Source organism: Phyllopteryx taeniolatus, chromosome 1 (assembly GCF_024500385.1).
Source record: "Phyllopteryx taeniolatus isolate TA_2022b chromosome 1, UOR_Ptae_1.2, whole genome shotgun sequence".
Classification (NCBI taxonomy): domain Eukaryota; kingdom Metazoa; phylum Chordata; class Actinopteri; order Syngnathiformes; family Syngnathidae; genus Phyllopteryx; species Phyllopteryx taeniolatus.
Genome location: NC_084502.1, coordinates 15,404,671 through 15,427,614, shown reverse-complemented (window position 1 = coordinate 15,427,614; position 22,944 = coordinate 15,404,671). Strand labels below are relative to the sequence as shown.

Genomic DNA, 22,944 nt, shown 5'->3' with positions numbered 1-22,944 from the left:
AAAAAACTGTAAAATGCCACAGACAGGCTAACGAATAGCATCTGTGTCTCAGTGTTACAACCCTTTAAGCAATGCTTATTTGAACACAAATGGTGGAGCAACACATATAGGCAGATAATATAATAATAGTTTTGGCACATTTTCTTCATCGTCTATGAAAAACAACTAATGTTACTGCAGCTTATTGAGGAGTTGTGACCGTCTCCATGAAAGTATGTTGGTATAGTACTGCGCCCGGGTTGCCAAGGTGCACACACTAGAAGGAGCTGCATAGTCACAATGAATTATGATGCGCAAACTGTTTAATTATTTACATTCTTATTTCAATATGTTATCACTATATGGTTTTATTCATTATTATACATATTATTACATATTACATATTTTTCTTGTTACAAAAATGTTTGTTGTTTTTTTGGGAGGCCAGAACAAATGGGGAAAGATGAGTTGAAATATGAGTGTTTTGTATTATGAGTGTGGTCATGGAACGAATTAAACTCGTACCTCAAGGTATCACTGTATTCTGCCCACACTGGTTCTAGGGCGCTAGTGTAATTGTATGTTTGAATATCATAAAAACATTAATTATAATTTACAAATAAAAGATGAGCTGAAAAAAGGTTAGCTGTTCAACCCCCACGAACAACTTATATGAAAATGACCCATAATATTGTGATATTACAAATTGCTATTGTAGAATACATAAAAAAAATATCATGAGGTAAAATAGTTTGAGAAATATGTTGCAATATTGCAAGAATAACGATGAAATGCAATTACGATGAAAAAACAACTATAAAAAGCAGATTGAGAAGTATATCTCCCTAAAACAAATTAAAACGAATAAATGTGAGAAAACTGTGTCATGTGTAAGTTTGCCATTCATCTTAAAAAAGGTTAGACATATAACCCCATGAATGACGTTTTTGCTGGCATGTTTTATTTTTGTCTCCATGACAGAAGTGTCTTTGTCTCAGCCGCAAAAAAATCCCCCGCAGTGTATCTTCATCTGCAGTGCAATGAAAGAAGCGTTATTGTCGCCATCACTAAGGAGAATTTTGCACTAAATTGACCCTCTGTTCACTGTTTCCTGACAGTCCTCATAATAATCTGTTGATGACAAAGATCGTTCTGTGAGCCATCATTTTTGCATGAAACGGTGGCAAATACCCTCCTTTAGTTTAAGGCAACAATAAGGAACATTTGTTTGATAAATGCCAAAAACACAAAAGAACATCACATGAAGAAATGATACACTGGTGCTTTGAGCTTTGAACAGAAAATGTTTGACAATTTTGAAGTCTGACAATTAAAAACAATTTTTTTTTTATTATATAGATTTTTTTGAAATATTCCTCACAAGGCCTCATTTAAGCTGGCATCAAAGCATTGAGTCGTTATTTTTTGGGGGCTTTTTATGACACTTTTGCTAAAAGGACGATGGCGGTAAGCAGAAGTTGGAGTAAGTCCCATGCATGCGCAAGTCACAAGGAAGTCTCAAGTCTTCGCCGTGAAGTTTGAAGTTACTGTAGCGAAAATCAAACAAGTGTTCAACACTAAATTTCAAGCAATTAAATTCAAGTCTTTCTTGGTTTAAGCAAGTCGTTCGTCAACTCATAATGTTGCCCGGTAACAATATGTACAGTGGTGCCTTGAGATAAGAGTGACCCCACTTACGAGTTCATCGAAATATGAGCCATCCTACGGCCGATTTTGCTTTGAAATGTGAGCAAGAATTTGAGATACAAGTGCTGTACGGTGGCAGTGAACTCAGCTCACGTCACAACAAGCAGCAGATAGTGAATAGTTCTTAAAAAAGAGGCTTGAACCTATTTATTGGTTCTCCCAGCTGAGGTTTACTGTCAAACTAAACATCAAACAAAGAGAATCACACATCGTGCGTTTAAAACAGCCCCATTGTTTTGCCTTAGTCTGTTTAGCTTAATGCTAACATATTAGAGATGAATAGCAGTGAATTGCATCGTTGTTATAACCCTTTAAGCAATGGGTATTTGAAGACAAACGGTGGTGCAACACATATAGACAAACAATATAACTGTGCTCACAGGCGTTTATTCTTTATCCTCTGTAGTGAGTGACTAGCATCACTGTGTCTTACTGAGGAGCTGAGACCGGCTCCATCCATCCATCCATCCATCCATCCATAAATCCATCCATCCATCTTCTGAACCACTTATCCTCACTGGGCTTGTGGGTGTTGCATGTATTTGGAATCTGTGAAGGAACCGGAGCCTCAGAACTGTGAGGCAGATGTGCTCACCAGTCGTCCACCGTGCCTTGTACAGTATATCTGCTTGTCTTTATTATACTGCCTCCAGGTGGCCAAGGCGTTCCCATCAGAAGGAGCAACAAAATGTCCATTGAATTGAAGCAAAAAATGTGGCAAAAATCCTTTAATTCTTCATATTCCATTTCGTTGTGTCTTTACTGTGTGTTATTTTTAAGTATCATATTATAGAGTGCTATTTTTCTTTTAAAAAAAACAACAACTTTTTTCTAGGGAGGATGGAATGAATTAATGACATTTCAATTCATTTGAATGAGGAAAGATGATTTAGAATACAAGTGTTTTGTGTTTTGCGAGCGTGGATTTTCCAATTAAATAGGCAGGACTTGTCAAGTCAAGTAGTTCAAGAATATCCTGCATAAATTCTTGTCCGAAGTTAAGATTCCAATGGTGTCCAAGTACTTTGGTCCAGCGCTTGCAAGTATTTCAGTGTCATGATAAATGGAGATTAGTGCCAGTCATCATGCGAATGAAAGTATTGTTTCTCTTACGTTTAGGACTATAGGGCTTTTATTTTGGTAGGTTGCTACTTCCTGTGTTTGTTCCATTACCCTTGGTTGGATAGGAAAGTTTCTTTGTTTTTTTTGTGAAGATATTTTTGGGATTTGGATTCTCTGTGACAATTGGAGTCCATCTGTGTGTGCTAGAGTTTTCCTTTTATAGTACATGACATTAGTGATTGATTTGATTTCATATTTGACAGTTAATGTAAGAAAAATCAAGTTACGTTTACTATCCTTCAAGATTCTTACAGGTGTATTTAAACACTCATAATTCTCACTTAATTTTTTACAACAATACCTGTAGCATTGGCTTCACTCATTAAATGAGCTAATGTTTTATAAACAACACTGAAGGAATCCTGCTTCCAACTTTGACGACTTTGCTCCAACTGTTGATGAAGAGATGCGGTAACATTGGTTTTCTGATGTATTGACTTGTAGCTGAGAGATGGGCTGCATTTTGAATGACACTTGGGAGGGATTCAGGGGTCACAGTGGGATGTCAGCAGTGTTGTTCGGCTTCAAGTATCAGCACAACGTTCTTATAGATTATTCCCAGTGCAACCTCTACGGCCTTTTCCAAATTAAACGCCTTAACGGTGACTCCAAAAAGGTAAACAGATTTGGAATTCTCCTTACTTCTCAATAAAATCCTATACAATTACACACTTTCCATGTCACGAGAAAGAAGTAGAACAGAGTACAGTGGACCCTTAATTTTTACCCCCAATTTTTTCAAATAATTGTTTTTTTTTTTAATTTGTTTTCTTTTTTCTTTCTTTCTTTTTCTTCTTTCTTTTTTTTGGGTGGCGGGAACCAACCCCCAAAATGCTTAGTGGTGGTTTTCCCCCACTTATTCAAGAATTTCTGTGATTAAAAAAAAAATAAATAAATAAAAATAATTGAATGAGTTTATAATGGCTGTTAATTATCCATGGATTTTTGCTATTCGCGGTGCCTTTCCCCGCGATTAGCAGGTGTCCACTGTACTCTACAACTTGCAGTTTTAGAATAAAATTAAGTTAATATTATGCAATATTGCAAAGATAAAGTTAGCATATTATGATTAAAAAACAACTAACTTTACCCGCCAAATATTGTGATGTAAAGCAAATTCAAAAGTACATTTCCGTTCAGGGATAGGAAATGTGTAGAAAAAATCAATTAAAATGAATAAATGAGGAAAAATAACATTATGTGTAATTTTGACATTCACTTTTACGTTCAGGCTTTATTCTCATGTAGTGTTACAACTTTATTTTTGAACATTGCAAGTTTCCAACCTTGTCCTCATAACTTTACAAATGTTTTTCTCCCCCCTCCCCCCCCGCCCCCCACCCATTGTGGGCCAAATACTCCTTTGTTGAGAGGCGCGCCAACCATTGGAGGTACAATACTTTTATTGCTCTTATATATTTATATATACAGTATATACTCTATAATTGTTTTACATAGACATATGTACATATTGTATCACCCTACATGCAAAAGATCAGAGATAGTGACCGACAATGTGGCTGTTAGAACGCTTTAAGCAAAGGAATATTTGAACACAATGGGTGCAGCAATACATGTAGACAGACATGGTAACAATACTCACAGGTATGTAGTCTTTATCCTCTACGCAAAACAACTAATATTACTTCATTGTACTGAGTCACATACAGTAGTTGTGTAATTCTTGTGCAATTGTGTCTGCATGACTGTATTATTCAGACCCCCGATGGACAAGTCACACACCAGAAGGAGCCGCACAAACGGCTTCATTCTTTCAATTCTTATTAACATGTACGGACTACGAATGGAATTTCCATTCAAGAAATTGCGAAAGAGGATTTGAGATACGGGAGTTTGGCGTTACAACCGTGGTCACGGAACAAATTAAACTCGTATTTTAAGGCACCACTGTACTAGGAAGCAAACTGGAATCTCTCCAACAAGCAGTCGCAATTTGCATGCTTTGATCCGAAGCACAAGGCCCGTGTCGGTGTATGTGTACTGTAAGTGTTTATTTACAGTAAACACTGTAAATAAACAAGCATGTCCATGGATTTGATGATTTAAGTGCATTGATTAAATTGTCTTCCCACTTATTACAACACGTCATTTCGATAAATGCGGCCCGACACACTTTAGTCGACATGGCGTCCTCGAGTACGCCTTCTGTGTTATTCTGCCGTCAGCCATCATACGTTCATTAGGCTTGGATTACAGACAGTGGGAAGAGATCAGGGTTTGAGTGGGTTGTAATCCCCATACACGGGCCTAATTTAATCTCACCTCCCGTGCCATCGCATTACACACTACAACCACTGCCTGCAGGGTGCTACCACATAGACGGGACTGAGACAAAGATTTGGGCGCAGCAGGTTTTGGCTGCTTCTGTACAGAGAGAAAATGTCAAGATGCAAAGAAATAGCAAGAGGATGAAATGCCTCAGGAAAGATTATTAAAAGCAAAGGGTTGAATTTGTTGGGGATTTGCTGTCACGATAAACTAAATGAAATCCAATAGAAGAGCTGTAGCAAAAAGAATCATAATGGTTATTTCTGGTGGATGCTGTGCGACGGGTAATAAAGGGTGCCGCCCCACCACTGACCAAGAAGACATGAACAAAAATAAAAATACATTTCTATTTCTAGATGAGCAGGATCAGATTTGCATTTCCCCCTCCGGGTGCTTCGATTTTCTCCAGATACTTCGTCCCACACACCAAAAACAAGCATATTAGGTTTGTTGAAAACCTTAAAATGTCCATTGCTGTGAATGGTTGCATGTCTAAATGTGCCCTGCGATTGGCTGGTGACCCCCTCAGAGTGTACTCCCCGTCTCGCCCAAAAGTCATCTGGTTTTTGAGGCTCCAGCTCACCCATGACACTAGTGAGGATAAGCAGGCCTCGATGGTTGGATGGATGATGAGAGAAGTTGTTTTGGTTATCTTTGTTGACTGATATTGTGACGGATTTCCAGTCTTGGGGTGCAAACATCTTGACCCATAGACTTGTTAAAAGTTAGGGTACATGTGCAGTAGCTCCTCTTCAATGCAAGACATATGTACTGTACATATGTGTGTGTGTGTGTGTATATATATGTGTACGTATGCATATTTTTGTCTTGAGATATACACAACGGCAGTGCATTATTATTATACCAGACCACTATTATTAGACCCCTATTAGCATCTTTGTTTGGCTGTCCCTAACGTTGTGGCCCAAACTGTCTTAAAGGCCCCTAAATGTCAACATTTAAATGTCAACTGTGACTAGTCTGTGGATTTATAATTACTTGCACGATGGCTAGTCAACTCAAAAGTGCAAGGTTGTTATGACAACTACTTCAAGTGATACTAAAACAAAAGCTAACATAACTGTCCATCCATTATTTGGCATCAAAACCGATTATAGTATACAGTTTAGCTTCCCACACGTATAGTATCATTCCTCTTTGTGTTCCAGTGGATCTATTTCTGCCAAACTCAGTCATGTGCATGTTAAAACTTATAAATAAGCTTTTACATAACCTTTTCTTTTGTTTGCATCACCAAATTTATGACCTACAGTGCTGTACATCCCTCTCTTCGTCCAATTTTATCTGCTTAAAACCTAATTATATATTGTGCCCTCTTGGTCATGTTAGCTTCTTGTTTGTATGTTTAAATCTGCATGTTGTTTTTATGAGTCGGCTTTTTGGAATGAGCCCGGGTAATTGGCACGACACTGAGGCCCATGCCGAGCCTGAGCTATATTTAGTCACGAAGCTTGAAAATCTCTGTATTTTGAATCCAGACGCGCTAGTGCCTCTCTGTAATGTGATGCTCGCTAATCATTTGATCTGTGCCGAGGAGAGGACGGATTGATGCTGCGGGCGCAGATGAGCATACCAGGGCGAGGTGAGGCTCCTTGTTAATACGAGCAACAAGATGAAAGGTGGCGTCCCCACGAGGAAACAGCAGATCAACAAGAGGGTGAAAGAGATTTATTCAGGCGCACATGTCACATTGGGTAGGGGAGAAGGAGGGAGGGCACGGGAGGCAAGACAAAGACGAGCGCATTGAAAAGAGCTCTTCCGTGAAGCCTTGACACTTGTTTGGGGTGTGGCGCATCCCATTAAATGGCAGGAGAAAATCTAGACAGTCAGGGGAATAAAGCTAAAATAGTGACGAATGGGCCCTTGCACCACGGTTTTTATGTATTTTTTTTAACCTTTATTTATCCAGGTAAGGCAACTGAGAACAGATTCTCAATTTGCAAGGCCAGAGCAAAATAAAGCAAAACCAAAAGCAACTACAAATAAATGCCTGTGCAATAAAAAAAAAAAACAATAATACATATACAACAAATGTACATAACAGCAACCCACTTTCGGGTCTCGACCCACCAGTTAAGAATCACGGGCCTATGCATAAAAGCTTGGCAATATAGCATCACCTGTCTATCTAGGACAGTAATTCCTTCCCACTGGGCCACAGTGCATTTGTATGTCATGAGAGCTCATCACTTGTACCGCGGGATATTATTCAACTTCACTTATTATGATTTACATCAAATAATGTATCTTTGTTCATTCATCTAAGCCAGCAATGTATAGTGACAGACAGAACAATTAAATGCTCTTCCACTGAATGGCAGAAGGTACAATTAACCTGTGTATCCACCTGTTGGCATTCAGAGTAGGCCTAATCGTAAAGTGTTCAACTAAAAATGCCAAAAGTATGATAAAATTGAGACCAAATCATTATCTTTTTCGTATATACAGTCTACTTTTTGTGATGTTTTTGTTTGGTGGTACGTTGTCAGATTTTTCTCATTTAAAATATGTGCCTTGCTTCAATAAGGGTTGAGAAACAGTGATCGAGGATACCTGCTTCTGATTTGGGTTAATTTGGGTGAATTAGTCGAAGTTTTTCCACTGTACAAGCCCTGGAATTAACGCAAAATGGCTGCTCCAAATCAAAATGGAGGACTTTGTGTGTCGTGCATGGGCCATTGAGACTCTTTCATGCATCCCGTTATGATTTCATGTCAGGTGCCGTTTTTTTTTTCTAACTGTCCTGGTGGCGACACTGAGTGTGTTTTGTAAAAATAATCCTAATAAAAATAATGATGATGATAATTAACATTCCACAGGTATTCGAACACCGAGGGCCCTATTTTCATGAATGGCATGGCGCAACTGTGCTGCAAAGGGAGTTTAGACCGTTATTGGTAATTTCGTGGAGAAGCGCGGCCGGGCAGATCGGAGAGTGGGGGGGCTGCACCACTGTGGGTGTGTTTACAGCCGACTTCATTCACTGCCAATCAAAGCGGCTCCTCTCATTCCCTTTAAATGTGGCGCAACTGCCAATATGGACGGCGACATCTCTGTTCGGATGAGTACGAAGCGTAATAGCAGTGATCCGTGCGTGAGTGGAGCATTGTCACTGTTCTCGGCCGGTGTGGCAACAGACAATATGAGCGGCTACCCTTAGTAAATAGAAAATAAGCTGCTGATCCGTCTTGACAGTCTTGTGTTTTATTTATACCGCTGTCCATGAGGGGACAACACGCCCACAATACATGCAAGTGACAAGGCTGTAACTATAGCCCGTCATTCGTTGTGTTTACTGTGCTTTTTGGGACACATCCGCCTGCCTGTGGGCCTCATCTGCCTCCATAAGTGTCACGATAGTTGTGTCCCCGTTTTTTACTTTTAAGAAAACACAACACTGGCACTGGCATGTAGCCCAGTGTTTTATTTGGCTGCTCTCTGGGTGTAGCATTGAAGATGATTGACATTATGGGGATTCAAGTCTCAGGACGTGCACAGTCTTGGATGGCCACAATGGATCCCGCCAAGCATGAATTTTAATAGACGATTCCCCCTGAATTGCCAGTGAGAGCAACATACACACACACACAAACAAACACACGCATGAAAAGCAAAGACAGCTTGTGGCCAAATGGTGTGTGCATACTGTAGCCGTGGCCTGCCAGACCTTATTGGCATTCGTTTTTATTAAAACCTCATCAACTGGTTCTTTCGCCTTAGGTAAAGGTCAACAGTAGCTCCCTTGTGGCTTTTACTATACAGTATATTCTCCTCTAGTTTGGGATTGTGAGTACACTGGTTTAGACATTCCCATCTCAGAAATGAGGGAATGGTGTTGGAAAGACCGCATGTAGAGCTGTAGTCAACAGTTAGTTTCTTATTTTGCTTATTTATCCTGTCATATTACACAGTAGTTTCTCTTAAAACTCTAAATATAATGTACATGTCCGTCCCTTTTGGTTTCAGATGGGAGATGACATGCACAGAAGCAATTGTCTGGTCACTCTATTTCATGTAGTGCATGGCTGGAAATTGCTGCACGTTACGAAAAATGTCATGTCCTTGGTTTCTTTGCGACGGCTACATGGTGGGGTGGGGTGTTTGCAGAGACGGGGGGCTGTGCGCTTCAGATAACACTGCAGCCTTTCATGGCGCTGCTTCCTCCTGCAGTAGATCTCAGCTGCGGACTCTATTGGTAATAATTGGATTTAGTTAGAGACTAGAAATGGGTTTGTGATGATAATGATAACAGATGCCATGGGAGTTAGTAAGCCACTTAGGGGTCCAAGGCCGTAGATTCCCCTGGACAGTTTCTCCTGATTGCAAGATAGAGCTTGACAGGAAGGCCACATTTAATTACAATGTGCAAGAAGGAATGTGATCCATAAGCTTCTGTGGGGAAAAATTGAGAGAGAGAGGTACATGTAAGAGGGGGAGGGGAGAGAAATATTTAGCAGCAGGAATCAGTCTGTTGTCATGGTGACAGCGGGGTGAAGCGAGAGAGAGGACGCAGGCATATTGACACCTTGCCTGGACGCAGATTTTCGCACAACCTTTGCATGCATAAGGACGTCTGTGGACAGGAAGCAGCCCTACGCTTCACGCTGTAAGCCCAAAAGCAGAAAAGGCACTGCAGGCGTCCAAATACCTTCGTCCTGCGTTTTAGAGCGTTTTAGCGTCATGGTAGTTGGAGATGATTGCCTTTGCTGCTTCTGTTTTACCGTGTTTAATTGTGGTGCTGTTTTTGTTTTGATAGGTTTCTTCTTGCCGTTTTTGTTCCATTGCCGTTGGTTTTCAGCAGCTTCTTGTGATCAATGAATCAAACACCGAGTGAAGATGTAGACTGCTTTGTTGCTTTGCTAGCCACTGACTGGCCGTGGTCAAACAGAAGAGCAATTTACTCTTTTTAACACATTAATATGAGCCTCGTTAACTTCTGCTTATACTCAAATGACAATTCATGTTTCAATTTTAGTTTAAACGTGACCAGAGGAATCAATAGTTTTTGTGAAGGTGACAGTTAGAAAAACAGAGAGACAGATTGAAAGATAGATAGATAGATAGATAGATAGATAGATAGATAGATAGATTAGATAGATAGATAGATAGATAGATAGATAGATAGATAGATAGATAGATAGATAGATAGATAGATAGATAGATAGATAGATAGATAGATAGATAGATAGATAGATAGATAGATAGATAGATAGATAGATAGATAGATACCCTACACTCATATTAATAAAATAGAAACTACCAACAAAGTATAAAGAAAAGATCAGCACAAGGAGGGATTTTAGAAATTCAAATGTAATCTTAACAAGAAAGAAAAAAGAAGATTAAGGTGTTGCATGTTGGTATGTGGTCAGTAATACTGTTATACTTTGTACAATTGGTGAAATGTGGAAAGTGTAATAGTTACAATTATATATAATAATGAAGTATAATACTGTACACTCAATATGTACAGCGTATGAAACTGTTGATATAGACATTAAAATAATGAAATGTAAATGTGGCTAATCATATAGTCATATTCTGCAGTCACAGATCTTTTGTTTTGAAAGTACATTCGACCAGCGTCACGAAAGGAACTTTGAGGTACCACTCCACAGAAATGACCACACGTGCGAGCACGCGGGCATGCGCTCTCTCTTAATGCAAACTTCTCACTGGCGTATTTGAATGGCAGGCAAATCCCCTCAAACTGACTCTTCATGCAAAGTCAATGACCCAAACAATCAGCAGCCTGAATCTGTGGGGGGGAAAGCATCACTTCTCGCTTTAAGAGGATTAAATGTTGACATCAACAGATGTTGAGACTTAGGCCCAATGAGCTAATTTGACACTGTTGTATCGGAGGAGTATCTCCATCAAGAGCAACCTTTCTTTTGGTGACTTTTTATTTGTAAGCTGTGATCTTAATTTGATGGTGGAGGGAAGTCCCGATTTATTGCATTTGGACAAAAGTGTTCGGACACATGCTATTACAGCCACAGGAAATGAATGTGGAAAAAACAAAAAAGTTGAGTTGGTCCCCCCTTTGAATCCAGACCCCCCCCCCCAAAAACAAAAGTTTATTAACTCTGTATATTAATAGGCAATTATAAATATACCACAAATTATGATCCCTAAACACTTTAATATAATTTCAAACTCATTTTACAACATTACAATGCATGTACAATTCTGGCTTTTTTATTTTTTTATTTTTTTGGGCCTGTTCGGCTGTTAGGTCAAGGAAAATGGAGGATCTGTATCCCTGGATCAGCCGGAACAGTTTTATTGTGTCACAGCGGAGTTTTTAAGCTGCCGCTGTGGTTTCTTAGTATTATAATGGATATTTATTCAGAATCTGAGTCGATCGACATCAACAACCCAGGCTAAACTAGCTCTTTCCCAACATACAAAGTCTCTCAGTTGAGATGTATCACAAGAAGAACTTCCTTTACACCAATTACTACGTTCCTATGAGCTGGCTAATCTTTGAGCGGTACAGAAAGAACACAACAATACTCAAATAGGAGAGTTTTTCAGCAAGTGGCTGTGCAAATATAGTTGAATTTGCGAAAAACCAGGGGTTCGCTGTATTTTCAATTTGCTGTATTGAGGTGGTTGGGCCCAAAACCTGTCAGCATCCCTGGTTAGGTGTCACTGATGTTGGACAAGAGGGCCTCTTTCATCCATGTCTTTATGGATCTTGTGTTTTCAGTGTCGCAGGGAGCAAAAAATAAACCTCAATTTCCCAAACTGGTCCAACAAAATGTCTTAAATTTTTCAAATTAAAACTCAGGAAAGGAAGCTGATTTTAAAACAATAATGCTGCGTGAATGATATACACTTTGTTTTCTCTTCACTTCCCTCTGTGGTTTTTGTTCCCACATTGCTTGCACTCTCTTTCCGCTCTCTAGATGCTTATTAGCAAAAAGGGACAGTTACTACCTTATCCCTGCATTATGGTATGTTTCATTAAGTGAGGAGCACTTAAGGGGAATTGCTGCATTTGCAGCTTTGGACAAAGTTAATGGGCTTGCCTCGAATCCGGTCTGACTTGATCCATCATTTAGGGAATGCAAATCACCACAATAACATCGCCTGCACTTCTAGCTGTTTGTGCTTGTCTGATTTCAAACACTTTTGTTGTTTTTTATTGTTGCAACCGTTTCTCTTTTAGTCCCACTCAGTGTTGCTTTGATGAGCTAAACGGCGTGTTGTTTGTGCTGTATGTGCACTCTTGCAAGTTTGACTGATGTCTGTTTTTGTTCACGGGGCTTTCTCTCTCATCTCCACATGACTCTTTTGTGTCCTCAGCCAGCCCGCAAGTGTGACGCTAAACAGACAAACAAAAAAGATTCCTGCTGCCGTTTGGCCACTGGGCCCATCCATGCAAATGAGTTGGAAAGTGGCATGTTGTGTGACCTTGCACTGCTAGCAGCTCATTTGCCTGAAGCGCTGCAACGAGTCTGAAAATACAAATGTTCTCAGAAAGGACAAATTGGTAACACTCTGGGTTCCATGGTTGGATGAGTAACCCAATACTTTTGCTCATACACTGTTGCCGTGTTTCTCTCATAGTGTAGCTAAGGAAAATACAGTGAGGTTGCAAGGTTTGAAAAGGCAGTTTTATTTTTATTTTGAAAATGTTTTTTGGACTACGGAAGACATTTTTAAATAGATATTTTAACCAAGAACCAGTCATAATCTGAACGCCCATTAAACAGAACTACAAGTGTAACTCATAAATGCCATATGTATTAAAATGTTTCCTATTTTTGAGAAAAAAGTCATAACGTTATAATAACAAAATCATAATGTTTGAGTTGTACTGTTATGAGATAGACGATCATGTAAAGTAATTTTTGTTTTCAGGCTGAGAACTATGTAGTACTCAGTTGTGGAGAATAGAATAGAATAAACTGTTTTTCCCCATTTCAGTTTTCCTGATTTTTTTGGGTGTGGCTGAGTTGCCCCCTCATTATAAAAGAACTTGAGTGCCTTCGTTCGTTTCAGCGGAGCAATCGTGATGTGCAGTAAGATAGCTTGCTATTCCTATACCTCGAAAATATCTCTTCCCTTTAGATAATCTACTAGCGTGGTCACTTTAGAGCACCTCGTTGTTGGTCGTGAGTGCACGCTTGTCACACAAAGAAGAATAGGAGGTCTGATGTGATAGTGTGCCTCGTTGTTGCGATGTGGAAAAGTCCAGAGGGGACCCTGTGGCATATATTCAGGCCACCAGAGGCTTTAAGCGGATATTTATTTTCATAGCTCAAACATGTAGGGATGTGTAGACATAAGAAAGATGCGAGAGGAAGTAGCATCCATTTATCCAAGTTGTCGTGGTGGTATTTGATTGCCAGTTGACAGCTGAGTGGGGTGTGTTTTCAGCAGACGCGCCCACAGCGTTTGTGAGCTGAGACAACGGCTTGATTTTTTTCCTGATTTTCATATAATTTTTAATCTTTCAAATTGGGCAGGGTTGTAAATAACACTCCTCTTCGTGGTGTGTGAAATTTACGAGACATCTTTATTTTCATTTCACAGGGACAAATGGTACTGTTATGAGAATGAAACTGTATTTTTCCATGATAAAGTACTAATAGTACTACGCCCTTTGATACAACCCCCCAACTTAATTCATTCATAGATTTATGTGATGATCATATCAGAGATTTCAATTGGCCCAAAGCTAAGATAGGGAGGAGTTGATGGCTTTGTGTGTTTGTTTTATTATGAATGAATTCTGAAGGTATGCACTATTTTAAAATGACACAACATAATAATTGATTGACAGTTATTTTCTGGACGGCCAAGTAGCAGCTCACAGACCCCAGTCTGCGAACCCTTGCTATAGGGGAATCAAAAGACACATTACCTGTTGTGTTGGAGGTCATAGGTCGCATACACACTCCTCCCCGCTCGTCACTCGAGTGTTTGGCGTGCCAATTCTCCCTACGGAGGTGGCGACATGTCCTTGCATGTCACATGAGCTGTCCTCCCGTGCTATATGGGCCACTTATCACACGGCTCCAGGGACCACTCCCTCCTCTTCCTGTCTGTCCGCACCGTGACTGACTGCAAAAGCACCTGCACCCCCACCACTTTTCTCTTGATGCAGCCTAGTGCACGTAGTGCCCTTCACAGCATAATATGTTGAGTTGTATGCCTTGGCTGCTTTAATCAATGCCTGCTGTTTATGTTGTCCGTGAGATTCTTTTTTTCACCCTCCGCATTGATTCCCGCAGCACCACAAACAAAACAATAACCTTTGCACCGACTCTTGTGGTTAATTGGTACAGTATATGTGGCTCCAAAGGTGTACTTGTTGAAATAAGAAATACATAAAAAGAAATGAAATAAAAAGAGAAGAAAGGCAGGCATTGTAGGAGACACGAGAAGGTAACTCCTGCCAGCTCCTCATCGTCATTTCATAATGTCATCATTGCCCCACACCAGGACACTTAACCACCGGCCACATTTTAAGCTTAACATCCTCATCATTGCATGTTCCTGCTGTGAATAACAAAACGAGGATGTGCACAGCAAGGGGTGGGGGGTGTTGTCGTGCGTCCCCATCTTCTGCGTGTCACCGAGGGTGTGTCTGTGTCGTGACAATTTGAGTGGCGCTGCTGCTAATGACGGCTAGACGTGGGCGTGAGGCGAAGAGCGTGAATGCGCTCTGCTTGTGTATGCATGCACGCACGTATACATGTATGCATAGAACCCTGAACATGTGGGGCAGGCGTGGTAATCAGTACCCCACCACGCTCCCCCCCTTAAAACAAAAAAAGTGCCAGTAAAAAAAAAAAAAAATTCATCTTGTACATTTGATAAACCACAGAGAAGAGTGTCGTTAACAGCATTGCCAAATTTGAATGATTGCAAAAATTACCAAGTAAATAAAATGAGGCTTCAAAATCGCATTTATCTTGAACGCGTGAAACCACGCCTTGCTGAAAAATGAATGCTACTTCATCTAGCATCTTTCTGCCACATCCCTACATGTTTGAGCCTTGCAAATATATCCGCTTAAAGCCTCTGGTAGCTGGAATACAGACCACCGGGATGTCGCGGGGCTTTCCGCGACGCAACAATGAGGAGCTCTAAAGCAACCACGCCAACACAGAGTCCCGGTGTCCACGTCAGACCCCCCGCCCCCACCCTCCCTTTCCACCTTTTTCTCCATGATATGCACACGCTTACAGCTGACGATGAGGCACTCTAAAAGGGCCACCCAGCGGACTGTATATTTTTATATTTTATATTTTTTAAGTTATTTATATTATCATCCTTGCTCATGTGGTCATAACTAAACCAGCTTCCCAGTTGTGGGCTGCAGTGGGGAACAACTAACATACAAGCAGAAGCAGGAGGAGAAGCTGGAGGGAAAGATTAGCAGACCAGCTGACACGTGCTGATCTTCACTGATACGCGCGACAAACACACACTCGCTTACATAAGAGTGACACCCCGCAGCTTGTACTGGTCACTGATCCCAGTACCGTTGCACTCAGTTTGCTTCTCAGCATGCTTCATATTTGTCATCGTTTTTCTCCTGTGATGAATTTTTCAAATGTTTTGTTGTTCATCAATTTTCCATTGCGATCTCACGCTGGCCCTGCCTTCCTTTTGGCCCATCCCTCAGTCCCTCCATTCAGCCTCTCTGTCTCCAACCTCCATCCATCCATCCATTTTCTGAGCCGCTTATCTGCACAAGGGTCGCGGGAGTGCCGGAGCCTATCCCAGCTATCGTCGGGCATTAGGCGGGGTACACCCTGAACCGGTTGCCAGCCAATCGCAGGGCACATAGAAACAAACAACCATTCGCACTCACATTCACACCTACGGGCAATTTAGAGTCTTCAATTGTTTTTTTGGGGGGATGTGGGAGGAAAACGAGGAGAACATGCAAACTCCACACAGGCGGGGCCGGGGATTGAACCCCAGTCCTCAGAACTGTGAGGCAGACATTCTAACCCGTCTGTCACCGTGCCGCGTCTCCAACCTCATGGATGTGTTTACGAGTCCACTCCATGCTCCTTCAATTATTCACCTTTTTTATTATACCACTCTCTCTATTGGGAACAAACAGTATATAAATAAATCACATCAGGCATAGTTCTTTTGACAGTTGGAGACAATTCTTCATATTCGGAAGTCCTTGCCTGTCTTTGCTTGGACGAGTCGAAAAACATTTTAGACTTATACATTTTTGATTAGCCTAAATACTAGCTGCAATGTCTTTATGGTTGGCGTTTCTTCTGGCCTCCAGCATTTTTTACTCAAATGTCTGCGTATGCATGCGTGTGAGGGACGCCCCGTCGATGTCCGCAACAAATGATTGAGCAGTTGAATGTGTGCGTGCATATGTAAGTGATAGCGCAACCCTTGTTAGTGTCCGTGTTTGAATTACGGATTTTGTATGTACAAAAGGGAGGGAGGGACGGAGGGATGTTGCGTGGAGATGGTGTTGTCATGGAAACCGCAATAGAGCCAGAGTAGGCGTTTGCCCTTGTGGCTCCTCTGACAACCTGTTTTCTTTTCTTTCTTTGATATTTACCTGTAACCCCCAGCGGAATGTGTGGGTTTGGGCCGGTTCTTGAAAGACCCTGCAAAGCGAATTCAAAGACTTGTTTCTAAATACATTGCACATGTACGACGATAATTGCTGAAAACGTGCCATGACTGAAAACTTTGTAGTCGTGAATTGTGGAGAAAAGAAAGCTGTTAGACAAAGAAGCATTCATTTTATCGGGTCGGAGCAGTGGTATTTAATTGACAGTCCACAGTTGAGCAGAGTGTGGTTTCAGGCATTCAGCGGACATGCCTACAGTGTTTGAAAGCGGAGAAAAGGGCTGGACCTTTCAGTATTTTGAAGCCTCATTGTGTGCACTTGGCGATCTTTGTGAATCATTCAAATTCGCCAGTGTTGTTGATAACACTCCTCTCTGTGGTGTGCCCAATTTAGAAGACATTTATTTTCACTTGAAGAGAGGATTGTGACTGTGGCCAACATGACATCCACGTAGAGGGGGTGCTGGCTCTTGCTCTAATATGCTAATAAGAGTATTGATGAATATGATGTCCATGTAGCGTGAGTCCAGATAAGCGGCCGATCTGCATTCTGCTTTCCGCCTGGTAAATTTCCTTAAGCTGTTGACCGTGGCTCATTAGCCTTGAAACACAATCTAGTAACCATGAGGGAGCGATTGCATTCCCCCATGCCATAAAACCCGGTGTCCATTAAAGTTTCAGATATTAAATTCATCAGCTGGGTTGCCTATCGTCCACACCACAGTGCTTCTTTCTGCAGCAAGTTATTCAATCGACAGGGAAACGGGAAAGCTTTTAGTATCGTATCATAAAAATAAAAGTAAAACAAATAAAAATAAAATACAGAATAAAAAAGTAGAATATCTATTTAGTGTTGAGGTGCGAAAGAAGAAAACGGATCAAAAGCAGATAGGAAAATGGATCCTCGTTGTTTCTGATGGCTTGCAAGGCTTGCCTACTTGGTGGAAAACGCTAACACATTTAAAAGGCTCCCGGGGGACGTAATCTTCCACATGGCAAAAGACTGCAGACATAAACGAGTGTTAAAACAGCAGGATCAAGTAGCCGGTGTTATTTTAAGTGATTTGTGGTATTTTTCTGCCGTGGGCACTCACACTTGTCTCACTGCAACAGGCCCATGCATTAAGTATGACCCTGCCAGGGAGAGGGGGAGCGAGGGGGGAGGAGGTGGCTGGGGTCGAGGGGGGAGAAAATGCCAGGTATGGACGGACCGCATCGGTCTGGGACCAAACCAACTGCACATGGCAAGGGATGCAGATGAATTATGAATTTGGTTGAATTTAGGGCAAATTTTGCCACGGGAAGCGGATTTACATCCATCCATCCATCCATCCATTTTCATTTGCGGGAGTGCTGGAGCCTATCCCAGCTATCTTCGGGGAGGAGGCGGGGTAGACCCTTAAACCATTTGCACTCACATTCACATTCACACCTACGGGCAATTTAGAGTCTTCAATTAACCTACCATGCATGTTTTTGGGATGTGGGAGGAAATCGGAGTGCCTGGAGAAAACCCACGCAGGCACGGGGAGAACATGCAAACTCCACACAGGCGGGGCCGGGGATTGAACTACGGTCCTCAGAACTGTGAGGCAGACACTCTAACCAGTTCCAACGTGCTCCAACGTGCCGCCAGCGGATTTACAGTATATGAATAATTCATTCTACCAGGGGCTGTTGATAAGACCCCCCACCAGCATCACCTTGTTCCTCATCCTCGCCTTTACTATCCATTGACCCTCGTAATGTCTGACCGCGTGGCTCGTACCATTCTATTTCACGAGTGACGACTTGCTTTGTTAACGTTGAATTCATTCACTCTTTTCCACGTCGCTCTCGACAGACGTACCCTCAAGGAAGAAAATGAGGGGAGGGCAGACATGTACTCATAAATTTTTCTCCGCCCTTCCATCCCGCACCTTCTCCCTGTACACATCTTCACAGCTTGAGGTGATTAAAATTTTAACAGGAGGCATGACAGCACACAAAACCTGCACACGTTTGATTTGAAACACACACACAGAAAGACACAAACATAGACACACCACAGTAGGTCAGAACGGCTTTTCGGAATCGATTTCAATGAGTCACCGTTGGCTGCGATCAACCGTCGTCTCTTCGCGTGCACGTAGAGCAGCAAGCAGTAGAAGTCAGTCATCTGCATGTACATGTTTGGCTCACAACATGAGCCGACTCCTCTGGTTTGATCTTGTGCGTTTCACCCCACCCTCCCACTCATCTTCCCCCTCAGATGAGGAGCCTTAATTAGCTGGAAACACCTTGGCAACACCCAACACTTCTACTCAATGCCAATTGCAGTGTTTTGCAAAACAGAAAGAGACTTCGTTCCTAATGAATCTAATTGACCACAAAGGAGCACACCATTTAAACCTAATAGTGGCACTGTTCTCTACAACATCCCAGACATGACATGGAACAACGACAAAAAATGGAGTTGTGACCATGATATAGCTAAAACGTGCACACAAAATTCTAATTTGTGGGTTTAATAATATTCCCATGACATGCGGGTGCTCACTATGCAACGCAATGCAATGCAATTGGCTATTTCCAAAATTGTCCTTCTGTAAGGGATATTTTCCACAGAGACCTCACAATATATACTTTATGTTACTCTGAGATTATCATCATGGCCATCTAGTGAACTATAAGAGAAATAGGCTATGATTACTCAGATAAGAGACGTTATTTTGACCAAGACTGTCATAAGGGGGGATATTTAAAAAATACATGATTTTTTGAAACACCATCAATTATTTATTCATCTGTTTAAAGTAAAGATGCGGCATTTTGTTTAATTAATATTTGATTAATATGGGGATTACCTCCCACAGACGTCGTCTTTCTGCGGTTTTTGGGAAACGATCCATCTACACGCCTTGCTCGGGATTCCTACAACAGCCTACAGGCGAGCAACAAACCATTTGCGCAAAAATCCACTTAAAAAAGGCCCAACATGGCGGAACTAAAGACGCCGGGTCGCAACATGGCGTCCGTAAATGATGTGATGTGGCTTTAACCAGTGACAGAGCAGTGCGGTCACTTCAAAGAGACCAGTCCAGACTTTCCTTTCTATGGCTTTATGTAAAGCAGCCTGGCTCTCAATAGTGTAAATGCCTTTTGGTAATAATGAGTCCTTGCAATGCCAGGCTTTTCAGAATGTCTATTTGATTCAACCCCAGCTTAAACAAAAATTCAAATATTTCACTCTGTTGTGTAGCTGTACCTGACCATTTCTAGAGATGCTGCACTCAGTTTGTTTACACAATTGTCCAGTACGAAGCCACAGCTACTCAGTTACCAAAAATTAATAATAATAAACATTAGCACACACAGCATTCTGTGTGCATATCTGTTGTGGACACAATTGTCATGTCGGGGGCTCCATACTTCTAACAGCACATTATTGTGAAACATTTTAGGCTATTTGTAAGGAAAAGTCAAGTATGAAAAATTGACTCACTTGCACGTAGCGAGCTAGTTGTGTTATGGTGGGGAGGGGGGAGACAATAACCACACCCTCAAATCTCATCTCAGCACTGCCGGCTCCATTAACCCCAACCCCCGCCCGAGCCCCAATGACTGACTGGCTTCTGATGGCACCCATGACATTTCAGCTGTGATAATAGTGTTTAAAAGCACTCAAGAACATGCTGACAGGTCATCACAGCGGTCCCAGGCATGACCTTTAAACCTGTCCAATGGTGCAGCTAACGAGAGTTAGATTGTACTGCTGGCTGAGGTGAAATGAGGCAGATGTTGCATGTCACACAGCACACTGCAGCAACTTGCGTGTGTCTTACGCGTATGTTTGGGTGCATGTACACTACTTTTGTGTGTGTGTGTGTGTCTGTATGCGTGTGTCACGCAGTCCTCACAAACCATTACAGTGCTTCCCTTTACCGATTCTATTCAACATGACTGCAATATTCTGGAAAAGTCCACCTCCTGACTGAACCTGCTGGATCGTATTGCCGCGCGTATCCATTTTTGATAGCGTTTATCCTCATTAGGGTTATGCGTGAGCTAGCCTATCGCAGCTGATTTTGGAAAAGCGGCAGGGTACACCCTGGACTGGTCGCCAGCAAATAACAGGACACACATAGACAAATAAGAATCTACACTCACTTTTGGACAAGTTTTCAGTGAACCTAACATGCATGTTTTTCGCGTGTCCTATTATGACAGACATCAATTTAGACACCAAATCTGATGTTGAACAGTGAAACTGGTGTCAAGGCTCATTTTTTTTCTGACTTCCCAAGCTTGAGCCCTTATTTTATTGACATATTTGTTTTTATGTTTTTAACTTTGTTCAACTGTCTTTATGTTTTATGTTTGATTTTATTATCCATATTTTGTTTGAGCTACGGTTGCTTTTAAAGGGCTCTGTAAATAAAATGGAATCGAGTCGAAGCTGAAGCTCGCTTGTACTTGCTGTATCGTAGAGATGCTAGGTGAGCAGCCTTCAAGCTGCTGAAGGAAAGCATTGAACAAAGCACATGCTGATTGGAAGCTCTTCCAATTGCAAGTGTGTGCGTATGTGCGAGAGGATGGGTGAGATTAGTGTCACAGCTGTCAGTCTTTGTCATGCTTCCTTCTCCTCCTTCCTCTCTTCCCATCACCCACCTCCCCAGTTCGACCACTTTTGCACTTTAATATCTCCACTCCTCCCACTCTTTGTGCCATTCTTCAACAAGGCAAGAGAGCCACTTCAATGCCTCATTTAATCCTAATGCTGCTGGTTTAAACTGCGCCATTAAGGCCTCAGCTCTTGTTTGGGCGCCCATTTCACCTCATTTGGTTCCACTGATGTTGACAATCCCAACAGTCCCGCCTCTGTTTCTGTGATTTACACTCCGCTGCGTGACACTGAAATCTTCACATTGATGGACTATAATTGGCCCACTTGTGAAATGTCCTCCAGTCTTCTCCATCCCTCTCCTAAGTGACCTTCCCCTGCTCTGGAAGGTCACTGAGCACTCTCTTGTGGCGCTGCCAACATGCGGCGATGCGCAGATCAGTGCCAGGAACTCCAACAACGACGACTGCACGGCTGCCAAATAAGCGTCCTTGCGCTCTTATCACCGTTTTCTTTTGTTTCTTCCTTTTGAACGTCTTAATGATGGTGTGTGCTAACAGCTCTTTGAGTGTGATACGAAGTGATGCAAACAATCAGCAGGCTGCTCCTCGTGGTGCCACGGTGGAGGGAGTGAGGGGGGGGGGGGGGGGGGGGGGATATATGGCCAGGACCAGCTCCAAGTGTACAGATGGAGAATGGATAGACTCCTAGCAGGGGTGGTTTGCCACACTGGAAGCCATACAGTGGAAGTCTTCAATAGGCGGTCTCCGGACCAGATCATGACCAGACTCCTTTCAATACAGACCCAGGCCAGATCTATTGTTAGATTATTTTGACAATACTTTTTTGGGAGCTATACGGAAGGTCGCATCATTTGGTTTATTCAGAGCACTTTTGTGAGTGGAGTGAGTGGGTGTATGAGTCCAAGGAAGCAATTTTAGTACAAACAGATATTGTTGTCAATTAAAAAAAACAAAAACAAAAGAAAACAACTCTATATTTCCAACGAATATACACGTGGACATAGTGTACAGTACTACTGTGCAGTTATGTATGTCGTATTTTACCAAAACAACTTTTTCTAGTATTTAGGATGTAATATTGGCTCTATGGGGCCTAGTCTGGGGAGGTTCATAGAGCTTGAAAATTATCTTTAAATTAAAAAATGTTGTGGTCGCTACTTCACGGATTGCGGGGGTGGTCCGGAACCTAAACCCCTCAATAAATGAGGGATGACTACATGTTTGAGTCGCGAAAATATATCCGCTTAAAGTCTCCAGTGGCTGGAAGATATCCTGCAGGGCAATAAAGTTTATCAGTTTGAACATTAAATATCTTGTCTATGTATTGTATTCAATTATATATAGGTTGAACATGATTTTTAAATCATTATATTCTGTTTTTATTTATGTTGAACACAACGTCCCAACTTCATTGGAATTGGGGTTGTAGTAATGAAAAGTGTTAACGGCAAAACGCTATACTATACAGTATACAGCAATCGAGTACTAGATTGCACGTTTCGACGTATTATCTTCAAACGCATATTTAGAAACAAATCTCCGAATTTACTTTACCGGGTCTTTGAATGAAATCCTCTGTTGTATACACTCACTGGGCCACTTCTTTAGGTACACCTGCACAAA

The 22,944-nt window shown here is 41.7% G+C and overlaps 1 protein-coding gene across 3 annotated transcripts in view; it reads left to right on the top strand.

Moving 5' to 3' along the window:
- Positions 1–22,944, top strand: part of l1cama (L1 cell adhesion molecule, paralog a) — a 53,613-nt gene that overhangs the window by 7,219 nt on the left and 23,450 nt on the right. The window lies entirely within an intron of this gene.